At 35.2% G+C, this 25,803-nt stretch overlaps 1 pseudogene; it reads right to left on the bottom strand.

The window, feature by feature from the left end:
* Positions 1 to 13,939: 13,939 nt before the first annotated feature.
* On the bottom strand, positions 13,940 to 14,732 carry LOC149152464 (uncharacterized; annotated as a pseudogene).
* Between the last annotated feature and the right edge of the window lie 11,071 nt (positions 14,733 to 25,803).

Here is a 25,803-nt window from a genome sequence, read left to right as displayed (position 1 = left end):
CACTCATATATGTGTCACACATTTACACATATCTATTACACTCTTCTAATTTATATGGTCCTAGATTTCATAATAATATGTTCTAGACACATTCCTACAACTTAGCAAACTTTCGGGTCCTAGTCAACCCTTGTGTTGCAACTTGTATTCTAAGTGTCACAATGTGACATTTCAACTATCGCACTTCGAAATAAGTGTCACTTTGTCATCGTCTCAAGGTGTGATTTCTGATCATGATTCTTGTCCATTCCCCTATCTTGTATTGATGGCATTCATGTGTTTATTATGTGTTTTGGACTTATTCATATGTCTCTTTCCTCTTATACTCCACTGATCGCACACACAGCCATTTTGAATCTATTTTTGGTCCTCCTACCTAGTGCAAGTTATGAAAGCTTTAATTATTCACCAAGTGATGAGCATTACAGATCCATGAGCCTCATTATGAAAAAATTCCCTCCTATACTTATGCACTGTGTCTTTCTCAAGGTTGACTCCTATGATTGTGCATTGAGAACATTCATAGCATGGTCACTAACCCTTGTTTCTTGTATTGACTCATTTAAATGATAATTAATCAATTATACCTTTCATAGCACAAGGATCGCTTCTAGTTGACAACAAGGACCTCCTTCACCCCCTTACAAAAGAAAACTGTGTTATTCAAAGGCCTTACCGCTGTCAAAATGCAGTCAACACCTTCAAGGAAAAGTGACCTAAATTTCTGGGGCCTACTTCAATTAAATATGCAACCTTCTATTCTAGTGATCCTCTTCTAAAAATGGCACAATTATAGTGGATATTCAATCCACCTCTAGCTCACTACAAACTTCAACTGTGCTAGCATAGGATTCTTCCCCTTAATCACTTTGCATGTCAAAGTTGTAGTGCCTAGTCTTGCCTTCTCTTCTAACTGGAACCCCTCACTTCACCATGCCTTGTTCTGCTTGCCTCCCTAATGCATGTCATAGTTATAGTTGATAGTGCAACCTATCTTGGATCAATTCTGAAAAGAATTATGTAGCACACTAAGTATTCCCTTCCTTCATAGTGAATTGTGCAGTCTCAGTCAGCAAGCCATCAAACCCTGTCCACTAGACTTCCCCACTATTCCATCCTCTTGTTCTACTTGGCCTCCTTTGTGCATGGTGCAGTTATAATCCATAGTGATACCTTTCCTTAGTCACCTTGAATCCAAGCTACACATTCATATTCTTCCTCTCCCTTGAACTCTGTACACTACGCAGATTTAGTCAGCAAGCTCATCACACTGTCTCTTGTACTTTCCTATTGCATTGGACCCTAAAGAGCCCCTCCTTATAGTACATGGCATAGTTCTATTTGATAGTGGTGCATTCCTGTTGAGGAAAATTAATTACCTATCATTTAATAGTCAACCCAGGGATTTCGTAAAACTTTCGAAGTGTGCGTGCATTGTATATGATAGAAATTAACTTCCAATTTAGATCAATCTAACTACGAAACCAAATAATGATAAACCAAATTCAGCTATTCTAATTCAACAATCAATTCAAAATAAATTTTAGTACAATCATATTACAAAACGCAGAATTGAAATATTAATCTATCACACTTGCAAGAACTGAAATCTTAATTTACCACACTTGTAGAAATTGAAATCTACCACACTTGCAGGAATTCAAATCTTAATATACCACACTTGTAGGAATTGAAATTGCATGAAATGAAATCTACTCTAAGGGATCATGTGTGCATTATCAAATCATGATCCTATGAAATTAATAATCAAAACCACATGACATGAAATGAAAGAAAAAACAATCACTAGGATCTCTATGTGACCTTTATGTATTCCTTTCAAAAAACACATAAAATGGTAATGAGTGTTTAATCTATGAAAGCAATAAAAACAATCATTCTTAACCTCTCACATAGGAAAATATATGAAAGAAAATAAAAACAATCACTCTTAACCTCTCACACAAGAAAAGTTATGAAAGTAATAAAACTTAATCTGTGAAAACAATAAATCTTAATCTATGAAAAACAATAAATCTCACACATTATATGTATCAAATCCAAAAGCACGAGAGATGGAAAGTTGAGAGTCTCCCAGTGCAAGAATTACCAATCAAGGTGAACATCACTCATGAGCATGGTTCTAAATCTAAATTCCATTCAAAACATGACTAATCTTAACTTTCCACCTAAGTATCTCCAACTTTACACATGCCTTGGAAAGTAAAAGACTCTCCTATTTATACAAGAACATAAGAAGCTACCTCATTATTGGAGGTCCATTATTCTCTCCCTAGATCTCTAGAAAATATCATATAGTTACAACTCAAATTGGTAAGGATGAGACACATATCCTCCTTGACCTTTATCCAAATCTTCTTCCATATCTTGAAGGGAATTCGAATTTGAGCACTGGACGCCACATAAGGGTGTCTTCGAAGCTTCCAAATGACCTACACATGTCATGAAACTCAAGCCACTTTTAAGTATTAGCAAGTATATGTCGTTTTTCTATGTTTGAACCATAAATTCACTTAAAATACTAGAAATCATTAGCTTTTGGAAAACACAAATGGAACCCATATAATTATGAAAATGGAAGCTAATGAAAGGTTATATGGTCATGGAGTTAAGACATGTAAGTGAAATGGTGGTGATAAAGGTGAAAGTGGGAGATATTTTGAATACATTTTGGAGGCTCTACATATCCCCCAACTGACGTTATTGCATGTCCTCATGCAATCTACTGCATTTCTTAATAATGATTTGGTTTTAGATGAGATTGGCTTATATCAATTGTCTTTAAACTTTGCATTTGACAATTTCATTTCTTTCTGCAAAGTATTCCTTGTCATACATTGAATTGCAACATGTTTGGTTGGTTCTTGTGTGGAATCCAAATCTTAATTGGTATTGGTTCTTGTGTACCCATACCTTGTTTCTTTTTGTTGCAGCAAGATTCATTGAACATATTTAACAATGCATCTTTAAATCAGCCATATAATATGCTCATCACTTTAGGAATTTATTCGCAAATCACATAACTTTTGAACCATAATGCAATCATAATTGATTAGGACAAGTATGTTAGGATGAAATGAAGTGATATGGATGTGATAATAAATGGATGTCCTCCCCATCCCCGCCACCCCACCCCCACCCCCCCGCAAGTAAAGGTGTTTACATTTTTGTTTTTTTTTTCAAATGAGAAAGGAAATATGGTGAAGTATTTTCCAAAAATTAAAAATTCAGTATTCAAGGAATTATATGATTAAAAACTAGAAAATAACATACCTTTACTTACCCAGGAAGTGGAGAAACTGTGCATATGTAGAGAAGTTGTAGTCGTTATTGGATCATGGAATAGAATGTAGAATTTCATCTGCTTCTTGGTTGCATAAATGGTGGATGAGTTGGTGGAAGTGGATTCTTTATTTTTGCTACTAAATATATTATATCTACTACAAAATGCTAAAATGATATAGTCTTCACCCGCTAAAAAACCCGATGGTACAATTCTAGCCATGCAAATAAATGTGTTGTTGTCAAGCATGAAGAGAAGTCATTAGATTACTGGCCGTTGATGAATGTCATTAACCAATGTGAGGAAAACTCGCCATTACTATCAATGAGTGCTAAGGTACATAAGTACATCTTGCAAAGTGCAAATAGATGAGTTGATGTCGAGCCACTTGCAAGATCCAACAATCAAGGGACATTGATGTATTCCCATGATTGTTGGTGAGAGAACTTGTCATTGATGCATACAATCCTCAAGGTACTAATAAGGGTTGTAGCCTTGAACCTAGATAATGTGTTGATGTCAACAGACCAAGACTTGTTAGAAGGGAGACATTGATGAATCCCCCATCATCTAACACGAGTATGGAATAATGATTTTGGAAGGACTATGGATGGAAAATTTGCATCAAACAGGATTTATTTAATGGAAATGAAAATGAAAAGAGGTTAAACAGGTGAACAGAAATCAAAATGAAAAATCAGCATGTAAGTGATCTGAATGTCTCTATTAATGCGTTAATGAATGGAAATTATGGAAAATGTAAGTGGAACACATGCGACACTTACAAGGAAAATGGTGATGACGATGCTTAGTGAAAATGCTCGAATAGCTCATGAGTTTGGAGAGGAAAAATGATGCCATTTATGGATGTTAGAAATGGATTCAATTGGTTCATGTTTCTTGAAATTGGTGGTAGAAAGCTAATCATGCACAAATTGACCTCCTTCAATTATTCAATTTTCCTAGAACCTGAAAACAAACATGGCACTAATATGGCAATAAAACATAAGTGTGTTCAAAGAGAAGTAATCAATTTCTCTAGGTACATAAGAAACATTTTCATAATTAACAAGTTCATGCCGTGTCTTCGTTTCAAATGGTTATTCCAATTTCACAATTGCAATAATAAATATGATTTCTATAAAAAATGATGATATGCACAGGTAAAAAATTTCCTCCATTTATGTTTGAATAATAACATTTCATAAAGATAAAGAATATTATTTGTGAATACTTGATGATTCCTGCTAAACAATCCTCAACAAAAAATGCATTAGTCGATCCTACAGATAAAGCGCCTTTATACTTCTTCTTCTTTCTTGCATCATGCTTGAAAAAATAATCATTAGACAAATCCAATGATAAATTTTGATCATGAATTTCTGACTAGAATGCATTGTTGACAAATATATCGTTGAGTTAAATACAGAGCTGCAGAATTGCTTTTCAACTACAAAAGTGTTGTTGAGCTACAGAATTGCGCATTTCTGTAGCTAAAATCATGAACAGACAGTTAAGTACACATAGCTATGCATTTTTGTTATGAACAAATAACTAGTCCAATCTTCAAATTAATCAATACCTCTTCCAGAAAAATTAGCAAATAGAACAATCTTTTCTTTAAAAGGCAAGGTAATTCTAATCCGCTTATTTTTACCTGTAAACCTTCTTTGGCTGAACAGTGGCAGAGAGATTTCTAGTTGTTGATGTCATAGCCTTGTTTTTTGTTCTTGTCTGCACTTATACGCAGTGATTGTTATGAACGTGTAAACCATGATTCTGGTAAAATATAAATAGCTGACAACAATGTAAAATTACCTAAGAAAGGGTCATTTTTGCCAAGTTCCTAACTGCCTTGTTATCAATCTTGAATCATTCACGCAGATTCTTGATTGACTAAACAATTGGAAGAATGATTGCATGGAAAAAGATAATATCTATAAGAAAAAATGCATGCTCCCATGTAAATCAATCTTTTGTAGAAGGTCCAGTCTCAGCGATAATTATGCTTGTAATGTTAGAGATAACTGATAGGCCTCATGGTCAGCATTGTGTAGGTTTTTTTCAATATTAGCCTTTACCTTACTATATTCCTCTCCAATATCAATGTTACTGATACTATCAACACAAGCCTAAAGTATTTATGCTTGGCAGAGGCCATGTTCTTCAATAATTGAAATTTCTCAATTTGACCAAATTTCTTGAGTTCCTCTTTAACTCACTCTTCATCCCAAGATGCGGGCAATCCATCAAGGAAAACATACTTAACCTGTGCCATTTGTTCCTCATCAAGCTGAATGGAAGACTCAGCAAATGCAACCTTTTCACTCCTGTCACAACATCTCGCTTTTGAAGATGCTTGTACGCAGTCATAGCACATTGGTGATTTGTGAACTCTAAGCAATATGGCACTGCTCAGCATCTCTGTGGTGGATCTTGTTTCTGGGAAAACTAGTGTCTTTTCGATCTGCTAGTCCCACTAGGATTGGTAGCTGTCCTAGAAACAAAAAATCAAAGCAATGTGTGATTTCCTTTATGTATGATAGATAAGAGAGAAGCAAAGGGACCAACCTGGATCTTCCGCTTGACTCCTTGCTTGATTTCTCTCTCCCTTGATAGAGCTTGCACCTCTTGTCCTACTTATCCCACTCAGTGAATACCTGTAAAGACAAAGTAACAAAACACCATCAAATCATCTCGATCTATTATATCATAAACAATGCAGAATCAGAAATACATTGAACATACGATGGCATTCACAAATAACAACGTTCACAAATACACGATTGTATGGAGGAAAACTCAAAGAACTTTATTAATAATAGAAGAGATAATTACGACCCAGCTATTTTATCCAGCATCATCCTCCCAGCATCAAAGCCCTCTTCACCTCATGAAAAGCAAGATCACCCAACAATACAATGCCTTTTCTCAAAGACAAACTATCAACACTTCCTTACAAATTACCAAATTCTAGCCCCTAGATCTCTTAGATGAGGGATCCCTTTATAGATGTCTGCAAGGGTGTGAGTCATATCTAGGTTTTTTATTAGTGTCATTCCATTTGTTGTTCTTGGTTCCACTTGGAGATTTTTTGGATCTCTTACTCATCGCTGGGAAAATTCAGAGAGGCAAGTGTCATAGAAGAAGTTTCTAGAAGATTCCATGAGCATCCACTTAGCAAATTGTCTTGGACATTTGTCCATCCTCGCTCATCACACCCCACAAAAGGCCTCTTCAATATGCAATGCAGTTGGCTAGTGTAGAAGTCAATATGCATCGCACCCTAACAGTGGAGCAGTCAGTATGGTCCAGTTTTGGCCAGTTCATAGTGGTTTTTTAGGTGGAACTTTTGGGGAATGATGTAATCAGTTGACCATGATCCTTTAGGGTATGAAACAACACTTTTAGGGGTTAAAGATCCCTTGGTTTATCAACATATAATATTGGGGTCACAGTGCCCAAATATGTCTATAATAGGTGCCCCCTAAAGCATGAAGTCGTAAATCTTTTGATGTCGAGGAAATGCTTTATCATGAGGATCTGAGGTATTTGAACTGGAAGGTGACCTATATAAGATACAATATAATACATCATCATCATATTATTTTCATAATATAGCTAAGGCGAGAATTTCCATGCTCAGATTTATAAATTCATTTTCATGTACATAGGACAGATAATTGTCTGCAGTTGCAGGCTGGTTCTTCATATGAAGAGTCATCTTCCCTGGCTTAGATGACTATCTGTGCAGCTTTTGTGTACATTTGATGTCTTTATATCCCTGAATATATAGCAGCTTGGATGGATGAAACTAGATCTGGGGTCTTCAAAATCGTTCAATCTTTGCTGGATGTACAAGTCGATCCATGTGAAAATATGCCCTGAAGTCGAACATGGAAATACATCACCTGATTACCAACCAATAATGTAAGCTATTAACAGGGACGGGAGGAATCACTGATAATGATAATGATCCTCAAGGTACTACAGTACAATTCATGTGGTGTGAATATATGATCCGATGTCGAACACCACGCAAAATATTTCGGTCGAGGGCCATTAATGTAAACCTGTCGTCGGAGTGAGAAACTTACCATTGAGGCATGCAAGCTTCAAAGTACTGAAAGGGTTGTTTCTAAGTCAAATTCTTCGATAATGCGTTGATGTCAAAAATAAGTGACTTGTTGTAGGAGGGCCTTAATGTATCCCACATCTATGACACGAAACGAAGCAAATGATTTTCTGGAGGTGAAAACGGTCTGCTGATATAAGGTTCAGGAATGGCGGTCATGAAAAATGGAGGGTGAAGGTATTGCAGTGGATGAGGCATTAACTGGATGATGGATTCTTTGAATGACTTCTCCTGAACATATCTGCAACATTGAGATGGATTGGTAGCGTTAACCCCAAAAGATGGATGGTATGGAGGACCAATGGCAATATGACCGGTGAATGGAATAACCTAACCTGACTCAATCATGGTGATGGATTGAAAGTGTCATGTTCAAGAGCGACCTGCTACCATAAAATTCTTCAAGTTTTCTTCCCTTTTTCCCTTTTCATTGTTGACCAATACCTCTTTATTTTTGTCAAGCTTGAGGAGGATAACATATGCTTGTTCTATAATTTCCCTTCAGGCAAACCTGTCGCTATGTTTTAGCGAGTCTAACGATAGTGAAACTCATTCTTGTCTAGGTGGACAAGTTTGTCGCTATTGTTTTAACGAGCTTAACGACAAAGATAACTCGGTCCATTTCATGTTTAGAGAGTTTGAAAAGGGATGAAAAGAAAACTCCAGTAGTTTTTTTTTGTAGCATAATCCCTTAAGTCCGAAAAAGATTAAAATAATACAAAAGGGATGACTTTTCCAATCACTTTAGCAAGCCGAAAAAGACAAGCGCTCGAACTTTTTTATGAGATAATCCCTCGGGTTTGAAAATTTTAAAATATACAGGAGGGATGGCACTTCCAATCACTTTAGTGAGCTAGAGAGGCCAATTGATTGACAATCTTTTCATATTTAACGAGTCTGAAAAGGGTTTAAAGTGGACTTTTTTTTTTAGGAACGAGTGGTATCCGGGGTAGCAACTAGTTCCATGTAATCTTGGAACTTCTCAAAACATGGTGATGTGAATAGGGTGGCTAACAAGACCACTCATTGCAGCTGTTCCTCAAAATGGTAAACAATCAAGTGGAAGTGTATGGTTGGCCAAATAGATGGAGGTGATGGAGGGAACACAACCAAGATTCAAAAGGCTGATATAATTGCGATCACAAGGGTTATTTACCGAAGGTGGGTTCATTTTTTAATGAGCTTGAACTCTGGGGAAACATATGCTCAGTGGTAGGTTTATTTTTTAACGAGCTTGAACCATAAGATAACATTGCCCATTACCTTTTTATGTAGGCTAGAAATGACCAAACTACAAAGCTAAAAAATAACACTAAAAGGCTAAGGATCTACTGAGGTTAGGTAGGATGCTTTCATTAGCAGTTTAGACAAAACCCTTCCTTTGCCTTGTCCATAGCGCAGACAATCGTGAATGGTGGATTAGACCAATCACCTAACCTAAGAAGTTATAAAACTAAAAAGTTAAAAAAAAATGAAGCTAAAAAGCTAAAAAATGAAATTGGTCATTTTTTGCTTTCATAAAAATGTTTGCATGCCCCCAGGCATCAAGAAAAGGAGAGTCTCTAGGTAACCATATGGAATTCATTGTGGTTAAGCAGAATTGTTTTTGTCAGCGGAGCTGACGAAACACTTCCTTGGCTTTTTCTATCAAATAGACAAAGGTGAATGGTGTGAGATAACACCTCCAATCACATAACCTATAGGGAAACCTATCTTTTCAGTTGGGTTTGTCTGCCTAAGCAGACCAGATTTCATGCCCCCTAAGCTTCGTTACATTCACAAGACTACTCGCGGTAATTAGGTGGACGGAATGAAGGTTGAAGAGACATTCTCAATGCAAAAGGACCATTCAGGGATGATGTTTGACTTGGAGCTGTGTTTGAACTAGGTTATGAAAGATGGTCAACAGTGACAATTTTTCCTTCATGTAGGAAACACATCACTCGAAAGAGTGTTGAAACAATAGCTTCCATTTTGTAAACATAGTCACGTCCGAGTAGTAGATTGTAGTCTAACGGTCCTTGGACTACCATCATGTTCAAGTGAACGGTTTTCCTTCTTAAAGTTATCGGAAACTTAGGAAGGATCCCTAATGGTCGAGTGGTTCCTTTATTAAAGCCTGACAAATTATGTGTAACAGGCATAAGCGATGGCGAACCAAGTAGTTGAGGAAAGGATACTCACTGAAGACCCTTCATTTATGATAGTGCCAGACACGATCATTTTGTAAAATTGTACTATGATCTGGAATGGTACATTATAAGGAAGGCAAGGTCTTGCTAGTCAATTCCAATCAAAGGAAGTGATTAGACTGCTTGGAGGGGATACCGAATAAACGGGTGAAATAACCCCTTGAGTCACGAGAACTGGGAGATTCTCTTCCCGTAGTGAAGGAATGGGCGGATTTCCCCCAAGTTCATCGGACTCTGAAGTGATAAAGAGAATTTGAACAGTATCATTCTTACTCTCTTTGGGAGTGGTATCATCTAAAGGTGTACCTTCTGAAGGAAAAATTGGGTCGACTGCCATTTCAACCTATTGACTTTGGTCCGATATGGACTCAGAAGATTCGCTTTCAACTATAGGTGTTTCAACCAATGGTTTAGTTAAGTCAGACAGAGTTTCAACTATTAAAGGACTAGGGGAGAGTTTCTTGTATCCAAGTGGAAGTCACTGCAGTGAAGCAGAACGGCTATGAAAGACTCTTTTTGCCTCACCCAAAAAAGGACAATGGGGAAGTATATGGTTCCCTTCACCTAACACGCATGGAACTTTGACTTTTCCTTTCTGTCCATGGACTTCACTATCACTAGTTGATGGTGTATTATCAACATGATCAACAGAGGTTGATGACACCAGTTGGTGCGCACAGGGGACCATTCTCTCAAGATCCAAGGGATGCATGGATAATCTCAATGAAAATAGTTTCCTTTGCAAATTACATAAGGATATTTAGGAGATTTAGTTTGCAGATTTTCACTAGATGATTCATGGTTGCCCCCTTCCTTAATTGACTTCTTCTTCTTCTCCTTCCCTTTCTTCTTCTTCTCGGTCACTTGGTTACTAGCATCACTATTTTCACCAAGCGAAGAGGAAGAAAGGGAGGGAGACATAAATGAAGTAGAAGGTGAAGGGTCAACTTTAGTATCAACTGGTTGCTTATTCGATTGCTGAGGAATCACGTTATTTTGAACCACAGAGATTGAGAATAGCCATACTGGCAGGCCAATAGTAAGTCCCGGAAGGGAAAAAGTGGCCATATGAGGTGCACCAATATTTCCCCAAGATGTAAAAGGACTAGGAATCCCCTCCAAAGGGATTCCTTGATTGGTGGACTCCATTATCTCAACCTAAGAACAACGAAGGAATAGGAATGTTATTTCGAAATTAATAAATTTTAATGACGCTTTGACACAACCTTTGCTTTTTCAATTTTTAAGAGTCGAGAAAAAGCTAAAGATGACTCTAGTCCCCATCGATTTTTAATGAGCCTGAAGTGACAAGTGCTCAGATGGACCTTTTCTTTTAAGGAGTCGAAAAGGAGCAAAAGTGACTACTCTGGAGATCTAGACAGAGGGATTACCAAACCAATCGCAAAACTGCAAAATACACCTTGGTGATAAATTAAAGAGAAATTACCAAGGAATTATGTATGGTAGTCAATCTTCCCGAATGCTGTGTTCAATGCATTGCGATCGATAGGGCGATAGACACAGCTTCCTATGGATAAAGGATATAAGCATATTGTGGTCTACTAATATATACTCGACGATACAAGGAGCACAAGTCCGTGCTAGCACTTGTCGTATCAAATAGGAGGAATCACCCAACCTTCGATGAAAACGATAGTTACTAGATTTTACGACGCCGGAACACTTCTCTAGCCTAGACCTCTAGATCTGTTGCGTTAGGTTCCAAAGCATTGTTAAGTTCATTGAAATTTATTTTAGAGTTGATCTTGTTTATAATTTTACCTTTCAAGGTTCACCACATGATGTAGATGTAAAATTCCTAAATATGCAATCTAAAATGATAAACAATCTTTGTTTATTTTTAGCAATGAAAATCCCAGCTACTAAGGAAAGAAGATTACAATTCTTTCAAACAAAGAGCAAAGAGCACACACTAAATGCACTTTTCCTAAATCATTTTTTCACACACAGTCTAAATGCAAATGAAAATGCATGTGTTTGTTTTTTATTCCCTTTAATGTGAAAAATGCCAAAAAGGAAAACTAAGTATAGATCTGATATCTTCTTCAAAGCGACACTTCGACAATTTCTCTTCAAAATGAAAGGAAGGCTAAACAACACTTTTCAATTTCGAATATAGAATTATTTCAACACTTCAAAATATCAACAAATCAAATCAAATACATGAAAAAAAATTCAATCGACTATCCAAGGAAGGAAGACTCAATGACACTTCTCTTTTTGATACAAAACGACAATTATGACACTTTTTTGCACCAAAATGACAGTTCGATTTAAGAAACTTTTAGAAAAAGGATTGCAAATGATGGACAAATACATAAAAACATTTGCTAATCCTAATCAATAGAGGCTGAACTATGTAAAGCAAGGAGGCTTCAGCGATGAGATACTGTTCATAAGTAGCAAAACAATTGAACAGAGCTGAAAACAAGGACAAAAAACCCAAATCTCAAGGAGAGAAATAGGACTACTCAGTCATCACACCTGTGCTTCACAGAAGTAGGGATGCATCTCACTTGCTACACTCAGGAAGTGTGATGCATACGGGCTTCTAGTGAAAGACAGTGCGATGGGCTAGGGAGCGCAACTGAGGTTGGTTTTGGCTCAAATTTGTAGTTGAATTCAGTGATTTAAGTCGACCTATTATGGACAGTAAAGAAAAAAGTACAGGGGTATGATATTATAAGGTTATTGAGCTACCAACAGGGCATCTAGAATGCTTGTAAGTCATATGTTCAAATCATAAACTAAACAGGAGATTGACTGAAGCAACATTCATCTACTTTGCAATTGCACAGAAAGAGTAGTTCGAAGGCTATCTCGCTAACTTCAGGCTCCGTCTATATTTTATAAAGCAAACAATCAAAAAAAACAAAACTACTATTCTCTCCCAAATGGAGTTGCCATTTTGTTTCCGGGAAAACTAGTGTCTTTTCGATCTGCTAGTTCCACTAGGATTGGCAGCTATCCTAGAAACAAGCAATCAAAGAAATTTGCAATTTCCTTTATGTATGATAGATAAGAGAGAAGCAAAGGGACCAACTTGGATCTTCCGCTTGAATCCTTTCTTGATTTCTCTCTTCCTTGATAGAGCTTTCACCTCTTCTCCTACTTATCGCGCTCAGTGAATACCTGTAGAGACAAAGTAACAAAACACCATCAAAGCATCTCGATCTATTATATCATAAAAAATGCAGAATCAGAAATACATTGAACATACAATAACATTCACAAATAACAACATTCAAAAATACACGATTGTATGGAGGAAAACTCAAAGAACTTTATTAATAATAGAAGGGAGAATTACAACCCAGTTGTCTGATCTAGCATCATCCTCCCAGCATCAAAGCCCTCTTCACCTCATGAAAAGCAAGATCACCCAACAATACAATGCGTTTTCTCAAAGACAAACTATCAGCACTTCCTTACAAATTACCAAATTCCAGTGCCTAGATCTCTCAAATGAGAGATCCCTTTATAGATTTCTGCAAGGGTGTGAATCATCTCTGGTTTTTTTATTAGTGTCATTCCACGTGTTGTTCTTGGTTCCACTTGGAGATTTTTTGGATCTCGTACTCATCCCTGAACGAATTCAGAGAGGCAAGTGTCATAGGAGAAGTTTCTGGAAGATTCCATGAGCATCCACTTAGCAAAATGTCTCGGACATTTGTCTATTCTCGCTCATCGCACCCCAGAGAAGGCCTCTTCAGTATGCATCACACCGTGACAGTGGAGTAGTCAGTATGGTCTAGTTTTGGCCAGTTTTGAGTGGCTTTTTAGGTGGATCTTTTGGGGAATGATGTAATCAGCTAACCATGATCCTTTATGGTATGAAACAAAGATTTTAGGGGTTCAAGAGCCCTTGGTTTATCAACATATAAGATTGGGGTCGCAGTGCCCAAATATGTCTATAACAGATCTACCTCCAGTAGATCGTGAAAATCAAATCTATTGCATGGCCGCAACTGAAGCATGTACATTTAATTGAAAACCATTTTTCTCACGTAATCTGGGAAATAAGACTCCAAAGAACCCTGAAAATCTCTGAAATAGTTATGAATTTTGAGTAAATCACTCAAGCTAATCATAATTCACCTCGTTTTGGGGAAAACCCATGTTTTATGTTTCTATGATTCGTTTTCATTTTGTCATAGAATGCATTTTAAAAATGACGTTTTAAAAGTTGTTACGCATTCTCGAAAATGCTCAGGTAACAAAATTACTTCCTGGATCATTCATGTCCACTGCCAAGCATGGATAAGGATAGCATTAAATGAGGAACCATCAGAGATATAAGTAATCTTGATAAGTATCAAGAAAAGTTATTTGGTCAAAATAAGAAGAGGGATTTTGTATACCTTCCAGACTAGAATTAAATAATGGTTGTTGCTTCTCCTGCGAGAAAATTTCCAACCTCAAGCTGCTCTCGATTTCTTCTTTTTATGAAATGGGTTCTGAAACTGATGATGGCTTGGAACAATTGGAATCACTATGCAATCCTAAAATTAAGTCTACTGAATTGAAATTTGTCCAATGGTGGTTGACGGAGGAAATTGGGTTGAATGTTGTATTCTGCACTAGAGCCTTGAAGGTACTACCACTAAAAGGGGTGGTTGATTTTTGGAAGAAATCCGGGTTCTGGAAATATATATTGGAATTCATGGGAACAATGTTGTAGCTTGTTGTCAAAGGTCCCAATTTTTTCAAATGGTCAGAAGATGGTTTTCTCTCTTCATTGTCGTTGTGCTCGATTGAAGTTGAGGTGGGCTGATTCTCAATCTCCTTTTCATCAATGGTTTCCATTGGTACAACATTGGAGCTTTCCTTCTTCTCCCCTTCTAATTTCTAGCACTAATATTTTTTTTGTATATTCGACAGAGAACTCAATTGTCCAATCTTAAGCTGCCTTTCTTCCTTGTTTAACGGATGAGGAGTTGTAATTGGATTCAGAATCTGGAAAATATAAGGATATTTCCAAAGGATTTGGCTTCACATACAAGAAAATGAATGGCAGAAAAATAGAGAGAACTGAGGGAGACTTCAAACGCCCAACAAGAAATAAAAATTGCATTCCCATTATATAATAATTTTGATCCCCAATTTTAATATATATATATATATATATATATATATAGATATATAATGACAAATTCTGATTGATTTTTAAGCTAATGCATTTGATTTTCTTTACAGATCACACGAGAACCTTCTTCAGTTTGTCAATTCTTTTGGAAATGAAAAACAGAGAAGATAATTGATTTCAGAATTTTCATTTTCCTTATTTAAAAACAATTTTTTATTTTTATTTTTATTTTTATTTTTATTTTTTATTATTTTTTTATTGAAAATCTAACATGACTTTTTTTATTATTTCAAATCAAAACATGATTTTTTATTGAAAATATTTTTGTGAGGTTAATGAAAAAAAATGCTACAAAATAAATAAAAATCTAAAGATTTTAAAGTCTAAAAACTTAAAAAAAAATGCAATCAAGAACTTAAAAAAAAAATGCAATAAAGAACTTAAAAAAAATGTAATCAAGCTTGATTTTATTTTTCCTAATTTATCTACTTGAAAAATTTTATTTTTTGTTTTTATTTTTTTAAGTATAAGAATCTTTGCAATGTAGCCATTTACAAATTAGACTTTCTAAAATGTTCACATCCAAGTTTGCAAAATGTACCCGTGACCTGATTGTGTATGAGGACATGAGAAATTGTTTTAACCTTTAGATTTGCCTCAAATGTCTCTTAAAGGATGGATGAATGTCGTGGCTCAATTGCATTTCGATACCATTCCTCAATGTAGTCCTTGTGCTCCAAAGAATGTTTGATCTGTATTCTAGATCCTTTGTCCATAAATGGTTAGTATCAATTTATTTATTTATTTATTTTTTATAAAATGATATGTAGCTAAATGATTTATACATCTACATGCTTTAATCACGCATCTAGGAAAAACTGAAAAATGAACTCTAAACTGAAAGCTAGTTCCTATGCACACTTGCCCGGCAATGGTGCCAAAATGTTGAGACAAATTAATTTCCCATCAATTAATTGTCAACCCAGGGGTTTCGTAAAACTTTCAAACCATGCGTGCACTGTATATGCTAGAAATTAACTTCCAATTTAGATCAATCTAACTATGAAACCAAATAACGACAAACCAAATTCACCTATTCTAATTCAACAATCAATTCAAATTAAATTATAGTACAATTACAGTACATCACGTGGAATTGAAATCTTAATCTATCACACTTGTAGGAATTGAAATCTTAATCTACCACACTTGCAGGAATTTAAATTGCATGAAATGAAATCTACTCTAAGGGATCGTGTGTGCATTATCAAATCAGGATCCTATGAAATGAATAATAAAAACCACATGACATGAAATGAAAGAAAAAACAATCACTAGGATCTCTACGTGACCTTTATGTACTGCTTTTGAAAAATAGATAAAGTCGTAGTGAGTGTTTAATATATGAAAGAAATAAAAGCAATCATTCTTAACCTCTCAAACAGGAAAAGATATGAAAGAAAATAAAAACAATCACTCTTAACCTCTCACACAGGAAAATATATGAAAGTAATAAAACTTAATCTATGAAAACAATAAATCTTAATCTATAAAAAACAATAAATCTCACACATTATAGATGGCCAACACAAAAGCATGAGAGATGGAAAGTTGAGAGGCTCCCAGTGCAAACATTACCAATCAAGGTGAACATCACTCATGAGAATGGCGCTAAATCTAAATTCCATTCAAAACATGAGTAATCTTAACTTTCCACCTGAGTATCTCCAACTTTACACATGCCTTTGAAAGGAAAAGGCTCTCCTATTTATACAAGAACATAAGAAGATACCTCATTAATGGAGGTCCATTATTCTCTCCCTAGATCCCTAGAAAATATCATAGAGTTACAACTCAAATTGGTAATGATGAGACACATATAGTGATGACACACATATCCTCTTTGACCTTTACCCAAATCTTCTTCCATGTCTTGAAGGGAATTCGCATTTGAGCATTGGACACCACATAAGGGTGCCTTGGAAGCTTCCAAATGACCTACACATGTCATGAAACTCAAGTCGCTTTTAAGTATTAGCAAGTATATGTCATTTTTCTAAGTTTTAACCATAAATTCGCTTAAAATACTAGAAATCATTAGCTTTTGTTAAACAAAAATGCAACCCATATAATTATGAAAATGGAGGCTAATGAAAGTTATGTGGTCATGGAGTTACGACATGTGAGTGAAATGGTGCCAATAAAGGTGAAAGTGGATGATATTTTGAATACATTTTGGAGTCCCTACACTTCCTCAGTCACTATTGAGCTCAAATGTGGAATCCCCAACAAGCCCTTCCTTCTTAGTCCTTTCACAAGCCCATCACAAGCACATTCTTCCATGCACAAAGTAGGGATAGAATAGATGGTTTTTTGAATTATCTTGCCTTGTAACAAGTGAACTTCATTGGTAGGTGTATCTCCTAAACAGGGCAAAATAATTCTCAAGGAAGATGTCAAGGAGAAGAAAAAATAAGAACCATCACGAATACATGAAGAGATCTTGGACCATGATAGAGTGAAGACATTTCATGATGATAGATAGGGCCCCAATACTAATCCAAGACCCTTTGGAGGGTGAAGATGAAGCATTAACTAGATCTATCACCAAGAATGGAAGACACGATAGCAAGGATAGAAGCTTGTATTGCCACATCATCATGAAGTTCCATGTCATCAATGCCAAGTCATGGATTGTACAAGTCTCATCACAATTTCATATGTGTCATTGTGTCTTGCAACATGATGTAGAATGTAATTATGTAATATCAAAAGAAAAATGAAAAACTATAAATGTGTGGAAATCCAAGGGTCACATGTGGAATATGAAAGGTCACATGTGGACCAAAGAGTCAATATAATTTCAAAAGTCACTTAGGAGTCATAGAGTCATGAGGTTAACTCAAGAGTCATAGTAGATATGGAAGGTCATTCCTCTTGTTATAAAAGAAACCTCATAACTCAAGTAAAGGGATTTTGGGGCGGTGATCGCGGGTTTTACCTGCTGGATCACCTGTTAGTGCCCGTGGCCCAACTGTTCCCAACCAACTCCTAACTAAAAAACTACTTTGGAGATGGTATAAAAAGACATCAAAGGGAAGGCCAAAGGGAGAGAGAAATGAGAGCAAGATTATTATGCTGAGATTTTCCCCTTAGACCAGGTCTGAAGTCCTTGGTGCTTTCTTCACTTCCCCCATTTTGCATAGGAAACCCTTGTTTCCATGTGTATTGGTGATCATTCATCCTTGACATCATCATTGAGTAAGACTTGGAAGGAGCTCCTGTTGGAGGCTTGAGGCTGGAACGAATCCGGGAGGAAGCTTTGCTTGGAGCCTACTGAAGGTGTTCAGGTGATATCTTTCCGTTATATGTACTTTATTTGCCTTCATATATAAAGAAACACGTCTTTGTTCCCGAAACAATCTTTCTTTATGCTTATGAGATTCTTGTTTTGAATTCTTATGCAAGTGGTTACTTAAAGATTTTTATAACTAACTTTATAGCATAAAGATGGTTTATACATAAGTATTTGTACATGTACTGTTGTGTTCTTTGATTTGTTTGTCTTGCAGGTCAAAGGAAGGAGAAGGGAACTCCATGAAGGGTTTGGACCCTAAAGGCCTTCTCGAACGTAGGACCTTAGGTACGTACCCTTAATGTTATAATTTTCTTAAAAGTAAAAATGATGGCCGTGTGTGTGTTTCTTTGAATAAGCAATTTTCAGTCTGGTAGAGTCTTAGCCCAAAGGACCCTAGGGGTACTTTCCCATCAACCACAAGGGTCACATGTGGAATATGAAAGGTCACATGTGGACCAAAGAGTCAATATAATTTCAAAAGTCACTTAGGAGTCATAGAGTCATGAGGTTAACTCAAGAGTCATAGTAGATATGGAAGGTCATTCCTCTTGTTATAAAAGAAACCTCATAACTCAAGTAAAGGGATTTTGGCGGATTAGGATTCTGAGAGCTAACCTTGGCTTCTCTAGCCTAGCATAGGAGAGAAGATCATTCTTTGGAGAAGAAAGAACTGATTCAATGCTCCATTATTGGAGTTAGTGGCTCACCATTGTAACTGTGCAATTGGATCTTTCACTTAATAATCAGAAGCTTGTTCAGCCAACACATTTTCAGGCATCTATTGTGAATATTGCAAGACTATTCTTTGGATGTTTGATGTATATGTTATGTTCATATGTACTAAAGAAACTGAACTGCTTCATTTTCTTTGGTGATTATCTTGTTGAATGTGTGTTTTATTTTATTTAATGATCATTGTTTCTATGTGAACTATTTCACTAGATAACTAATGATTCTTCCCTTATTGTCATGTGTCTCTCTTAGGATAGTACTATTACTTTTCTTCTAGAGGCTCACTATTGTCTCCCCTTTCGTGAAAGTATCCTTTTACACATTTCAATTGGTGTTTCACAGTGTCAACTTACTTGTTGGTTTTAAAGGTTATGTTCACACTCTCTTATGTTATTCATTGCAGCCAAGGATAACCTTTAGTTATGGTGGATGAGGTGATACTCTCGATGGGAATCCTACTCCAAATAGTTTTAGGTCTAATTGGGACTTCACATTAGGGACACCCCCTATATGTTGGCAGTATCCAACATCATCAACACATTCTTGTTAATAAAATTGGAAGTAGATCATTCATGACCGAGCTTGCTTTGATTTCAGTAATATTGTAAGTCTTTTAATTGTTTACATTGTTGCATGTAATCTCATGTTTCTATGTATTTTCTATGGATCAGATGTACTAGATTTTTATCCTTTCTCCAATTTTTTCATACCTTTACGATAAGTTTCTTAGTGGTAGATTTGAAAATACATGTACGAGATATAAAGTGAGGAGTGTTTGTTTGTATGTAGCTTGGAAGTTGTTCTAATATGTGACAGATACATTCAATTCCCTTTGGTTGTTTTACTTTCCTATCACATTTATGATTACACCAAACCATGAAAATAACTTTTATGTTATATATATAGTTATTAATGATGTATATTTCATCCAGTGAGAAAGCATAACTCATTGGAATTAAATTCACAATATAAATATCTACACTTCTTATGAAAAATAACTCTAAACTAGGAATTTGGAACTACTTAAACAAATCTTCAGCAGATTATGTTTATAATAAATTTGGACTATAAGTTCAAAGCTCAAACATTGCATGTTTAAAAGAAAGTTCAGAAATTCTACCAAAATAAAAGGCTTAAAGAAGCAATGTAAACCTTCAAGCATCTATGTTTAGCTAACTATGTGGATTAAATGAATTTCACACCAGCGAACAATAAAAGCTACAATGTTTTTTTTTCCTCTTTAGGACAAAAAAATGATGTAAATAAGGAAATAATTCAAATAGATCTAGGGCCTAAGTTTTTCTATAAGTTTGTCAATGTTTGACTCAATAAATCAACTCGCAAATATGTTTTAGTATGTTTTTTATTGTATCTTTTAGTCCTATTTGAGGAATCCACCAATAGTACATTTTGAGTTAAGTTGTTTCATCCCAATAGTAATATTTCTTCATCCTTTTGGGATATTTGAAATGAAAGTGCATACCTTTCTTCCTTGCTCTTTGTTTTATAATAAAATAATATGCATGTGAAATTTTACTTACTTTTTCATTTATTTATGTGCAAAAAGAGATGGAGCAAAGGAATAATTTTGAATATAAAATTCCTATTGGTGAAGAGAAATATGTCATTAGCATGGTCGATTTTTGAAAAGGTTGTACATTCACTAAAATCCATGATGAAAGTGTGGACGATGAAATCTTTGGATAGCCTTTTGATTTTATCGAGGATAGATTAAATTTAAATCCAAAGAAAGAGAAAAATGGCAAGTTGATATGACAGTTTTAGGCATCAAGAGGAAACTAGATAAATTTGATGTGGAAACAATGCTATCAAATGTAGTGGAAAAAATCCCAATCTTTAGTGGAACAAGTCATAGTTGTTAATCCTAATGTATTGGCATCTTGGGAACAAAGAAAATTTTAATGGAAGATTTTGTAAATGAGAAACTTACTCTCAATGTATATTCAGAAAATGGAAAACCAAATGTAAAGATCGATTTTGAAATTTGTGGCATTTATTATGGCATAGGTGATTTATCCTTGGCAGTGCAAACAACTTGTAACTTCAAAAATAAGCATATAAAAATAGGTGTCATTCAAAACAGCCTTTCAATGTTGGGAGATAATGAAATTCCTTCATGTAACAAGCACAACAAAAAATAATGGTTGGAGATCAATTTCATATTGATCAACCAATCAAAATTCAAGATGAATTCAACAAGTCACAAGAGCCTAATTTGTTCAAGGTGGTGGAAGTTGTTGGAAAATCGAGAGGCCTATAGTTTAATTTATATTTTCCTTTCCATAGTAATTGCTTGTGAATCTAATTTGCTTCTTTACTAATCTATATTCTAATTCTTTCATCAAAAGATTACCATAATATGAACATGAAGATCACAGAAAGAAAAGAACATAAGAGATAGGTTCCAAGCTAGGGAAAAACCCCTCCAAGGGGAAACCCCAGAAAATTCTCTTCTTATAGAATCAAATCAAAGTGATATATCCAAGACCCATGACAAGTAAAACTTCACACTTTAGACACCAAGCTAAACCCTCTTATATTCAAATCAAATCCATCATCAACATACCAGCAACAAGAGATGTACCAAGGAAAAACATCCACAAATTCTAGCTCAAAAAGAAATCCTCTCCTTCAAACTTTGGCTCTCCACTTATTCTCTACCTTCTTTGTGATATTTCAGACCATAATCCATCAAGTGTGTGTGTCCAAATTAGCTCCATCTTCCCTCTATTTATATTTTCCAGAGGGGGGTGTGAGTAGACATGTTCATTGGGGTAGGGTCAACTTGACATGTAGGTCGAATTTGCACCTAGAGGGGTTTCTGACCCAAAATTACATATTTAAAAAATTATTTTACCTTTTTCCTTACAATATATCCAAATAGGACTTTGACTCTTTTGACTCAAAATCTTATAAGCATGAAGAACATGCTTGTCTAGAAAAATAATAATTTTGCTTATTTTCTTGTGAATTTTACATAAAATACATAATAGCACAAATTATGAAGAGTGAAACTGGTTACATTCTCCAACACAGTTTGTTAACTAGGGAGGTATTCATAATTGTACACCTAGTAAATGGATACTCTTAAACTGAAATATTCTCATAAGAAGAGTCGAATTGATACACCATCTTGATAGTAATGCCTTAAACTAACAAGCTCATTTCATTTTAGAGCATAACGATGGCAGGCTTTACGTATGACACCCCACTACCTCTAGGGCACATACTCCATTTACATGTTCACTAGGTATGTCCTTTTAGGACTTATTCTTACCTTGGATTACCTATCCTTAAAGAATATTGGTCCTCTTCAACCACTCTTATCTTGGATACTTGTTCAATCCTCAAAACATGTTGGTTCACTTCGCATATTGGATTTTCTATCCTCAAGGAGTGTCAATCTCAAATGTTTATATAATCATTCTGACCCCATTCACCCTCCATTTCCTTCACTAGACATACAATTATTAGTTTTGGCCTAATGCATGACACATGAAGAAGAGAATATAATGTCCATCCTCGCTCCCTCTCAACCAGGGAGGAGATTCATTATTTCCTTTCAACTGGGAAGTCATAGTTTCTTTAGCATGCCTTCATTAATACATCAACAACTATTTCCTCATGGAGATATTCAAGTATATGCATGGCTCCTCATCCCCTCTGCATCTTATCATATTGCACTTCATTTTTTTGGATATAACGGAGCCAAGTTGTGACAGGGTTTAGGCCATCAAATTTTCATATCACTTTCCTCTAGTCATCATCAAGAAAGGAATTATATTGATCTACTCAAAGTAGAGCTAATCACAACTCCTTCTAATCATGAACATGATCATCTTTATCCTCGAAACATAAACACCAAGTTGTCCTTTTGTACTACTACCTTTGAATCCCATACAATCCTCCAAGGATTACTAAATCCATCCACTCAATCCACGTATTCTTTGAATTGAGAAAAATTGTAGATACTTTTTCCTCAATTTCTATTATGTATTTCTACAACATTCTTCCAGGTAAAAAAACCATATACCAACTAGATAACTAGTACCAATTTTTTTCTCGTGATCATCCAAGCCATTAAAAGTGTTATCCACACAATTTATGTGTTGCATGATAAAACGATGCAGTTGTAGGTACAACATCATCAAGAAATCTTTCTTCTAGCCTCTTCTCATACTTTTGTAATATGTCCTATCAAGGTGCCAAGCCATATCCCAAGCAGATCATTAGAATTTTCAAATTATAATATCCTCTAGTCAGAGTCTCATGTCAAGTTTTGTTACTTGCTCCCTCAAAAGTTAACATTCCTTTACATGTTTTATCTTCATTACAACAAGATTATGCTTCATCTTTTAGTCATCGATGTGTTGCTGGAATGTACTCATTAGATGGAAGCTTCAACAATATGTCCATCAGGGTCTTTAAAGTTCCCTTTTTCCATCATTCTCATCATTTTCAAGGAGTCATCAACAAGCACAATTGTTTCTTTGCTTTGTTCTTCCATCCTTCTCATTTTTCTTCCATAATTTTTGTACGTGTAATTCCAGCAAGTACAACCAAGAAAAATATACAAATACAAGAGAATGATATCATTTATATCAATCTAGGGTTTCCATGGTTTTTTAGAAGGTATACTTCTAGGGTTCTGGTTATAAACCCTATATTACTTTATCTAACACTTATTAGGGTTTTTAGTGAAAAACATCAACCCTAGGTTTTACCCAATTCAAACCTTGCTAGGTTCTTACCACATACCCTAGATTCCTTTCAGAATTTTAAATATGAAAACCATAGATGCTATTTTCCAAGTGCTAGGTTTTTTCTTATAGGGAAAAACCAATTAGTGTAAGGGTTTTTTTTCTTCTAGGTTGAGTGAAATCTAGGGTTCATAAAATACCAAGGGTCTTAAAGACTACACATATCTACAAATCCTAGATCAATAGATTAATTTGTAAAACCGTAAAGACTTTACAAACCATTTCTAATGATCATTACCATAGTCTAGACACATAATATGATTTGCACACAAATATTGTACATACCTTTGTGATATTACATGATTTCAAAGATCCAATCTTTCTTCATGTGTCAACACTTCTTCACCAAGGGTTTATCTTCAACACAAATAGTTCAATTTCTCCTATGTTGATATTTCAACTTTTGTCTTCTCGCAGAGCTATACCAATCTTCAGATATTATTTATTTCTTGAACCAAGTCATCACACTTCTTAGAGATGATATAAAATATTGTCCATTGACCATCATATTGATTGTCAATTCTTGAATTACTATCTTGGTTATCCTATTACTGCCATACTATAGATCCCAATTTTATTATTACTAGTATGTCATAGAGGACGTGGTCATCATGATTCACCAAGATCACTTGTTTATGCACATTATATCCATTCCTCACACATGCCTCCAATATTGTTCATATTTCAAGTTTGAACCTCGAGAAAGTAAAAAGAACATAGGAATATTTTTGCAATCTACAAGTCAGCTTCATGATGACTGCTTCTCATAATCGATATCTATGTTTTATAATCCATCATTGACAATAGATCTCTATTATAGATCATTTTTCATAGCATCAAATTTTCTTCCATACTAGGGATCAACAATTTTTTTTATCATTGTCTATGTACATCATGATTTCGTCCTTCTCATTGTCTCATAGGGTATGTTCTCACTGTCACTTAATTTTTTTTTGTCATATTTTTATTTCAAATTGATAATCACATAGAATTGGTCAAACATAAGTGCGATGCCAAATATGCGGGCTATGTCATACGAGTCACTCAGATAATATATGCAGGCCATGTCATATGAGTCATCAAGACCATATATGCAGGTTATGTCATATGAGTCATCAAGAATATTCAATCTTTAGAAATGATCCAAACATGTCACATATATGTCATTAAGGCCAAACCACCATTAATGTCACTCTAAAATATAGTGATGTTATGACGTCACAATAATTTCAATATAATTGCAATTCTAGTTCAATGTCAATTAGACAATATTGGCCACAATAGTGAGCCAAAACGATCTTATGCAAGCCATAGTAGCATTATGAGTGTGAAGTTATTGAATCCAAGCAATGGGATGCCTCTTTTAGCGATGCGATCAAATCTCTATCAAGCACAATGCTAGGTTAGAGCTATGTAAAATAATGCAAGTTCAAAATTGTGAATTAGTTTTTCATATGAATTTATTCAAGTCATTGTTCGAACCTCTAACAGTGTATATTGAGCCATATAATTATTTCCATATACGAATGTGAGAGTATTTTGCAAATCACTATAGCATTCAAGCCATATTAATAGACTTAGATCCATATCATTCTATAGAAATATTAGATGGGAGATCGTAAAAAAGTGACCTTCTCAAACCACCAAAGAATATGCAAACTTTGTAATGCGAGCTAATTTCAGACATATGCCTCTCCATTCTTATTAATTTGTGATACCAAATATTAATCATGCATTATAAAGTGATGCAACAGTTAATTTCCAAACCTCTATTATGTGATGCCTCTATATAATTTTGAATTGTTGTCACTATATGATTTTAATGCAAGACAAAGTAATTGTGTAGTGAATGAGAGAGTGATCGATCATTTGATCCACAGATGTAGATTGCAAATCTATCCATATAATAATAAAATGAGCTATAGGAAGTACGGGATGAATACTATGATGAGAATGAGTAAACATAGCTGCGTACAAAAACCATATAGTAGTTGATCAATATAATATAAGACTTTATATGAACCATGGAAAATTGTATGGAATGAACCTAGAACTATGGAATTTGATCTTTCACGGAGATTGAATCTTACAAAAATGTCATTCGAACCTCAAATCTTAATGATTATTATGTCAAAAGTGATCTTCTGACCTCCTTATTCTGAACCAAAACTCTCCTACCATGTTGGAAAACTGG

The sequence above is a fragment of the Pinus tabuliformis genome, chromosome 9 (assembly GCF_031772625.1).
Source record: "Pinus tabuliformis cultivar Carrire ecotype Pingquan chromosome 9, CPIR1, whole genome shotgun sequence".
NCBI lineage: Eukaryota > Viridiplantae > Streptophyta > Pinopsida > Pinales > Pinaceae > Pinus > Pinus tabuliformis.
Note: the sequence above shows the minus strand (reverse complement) of the source record. Positions and strands in the feature narration are given on the sequence as shown.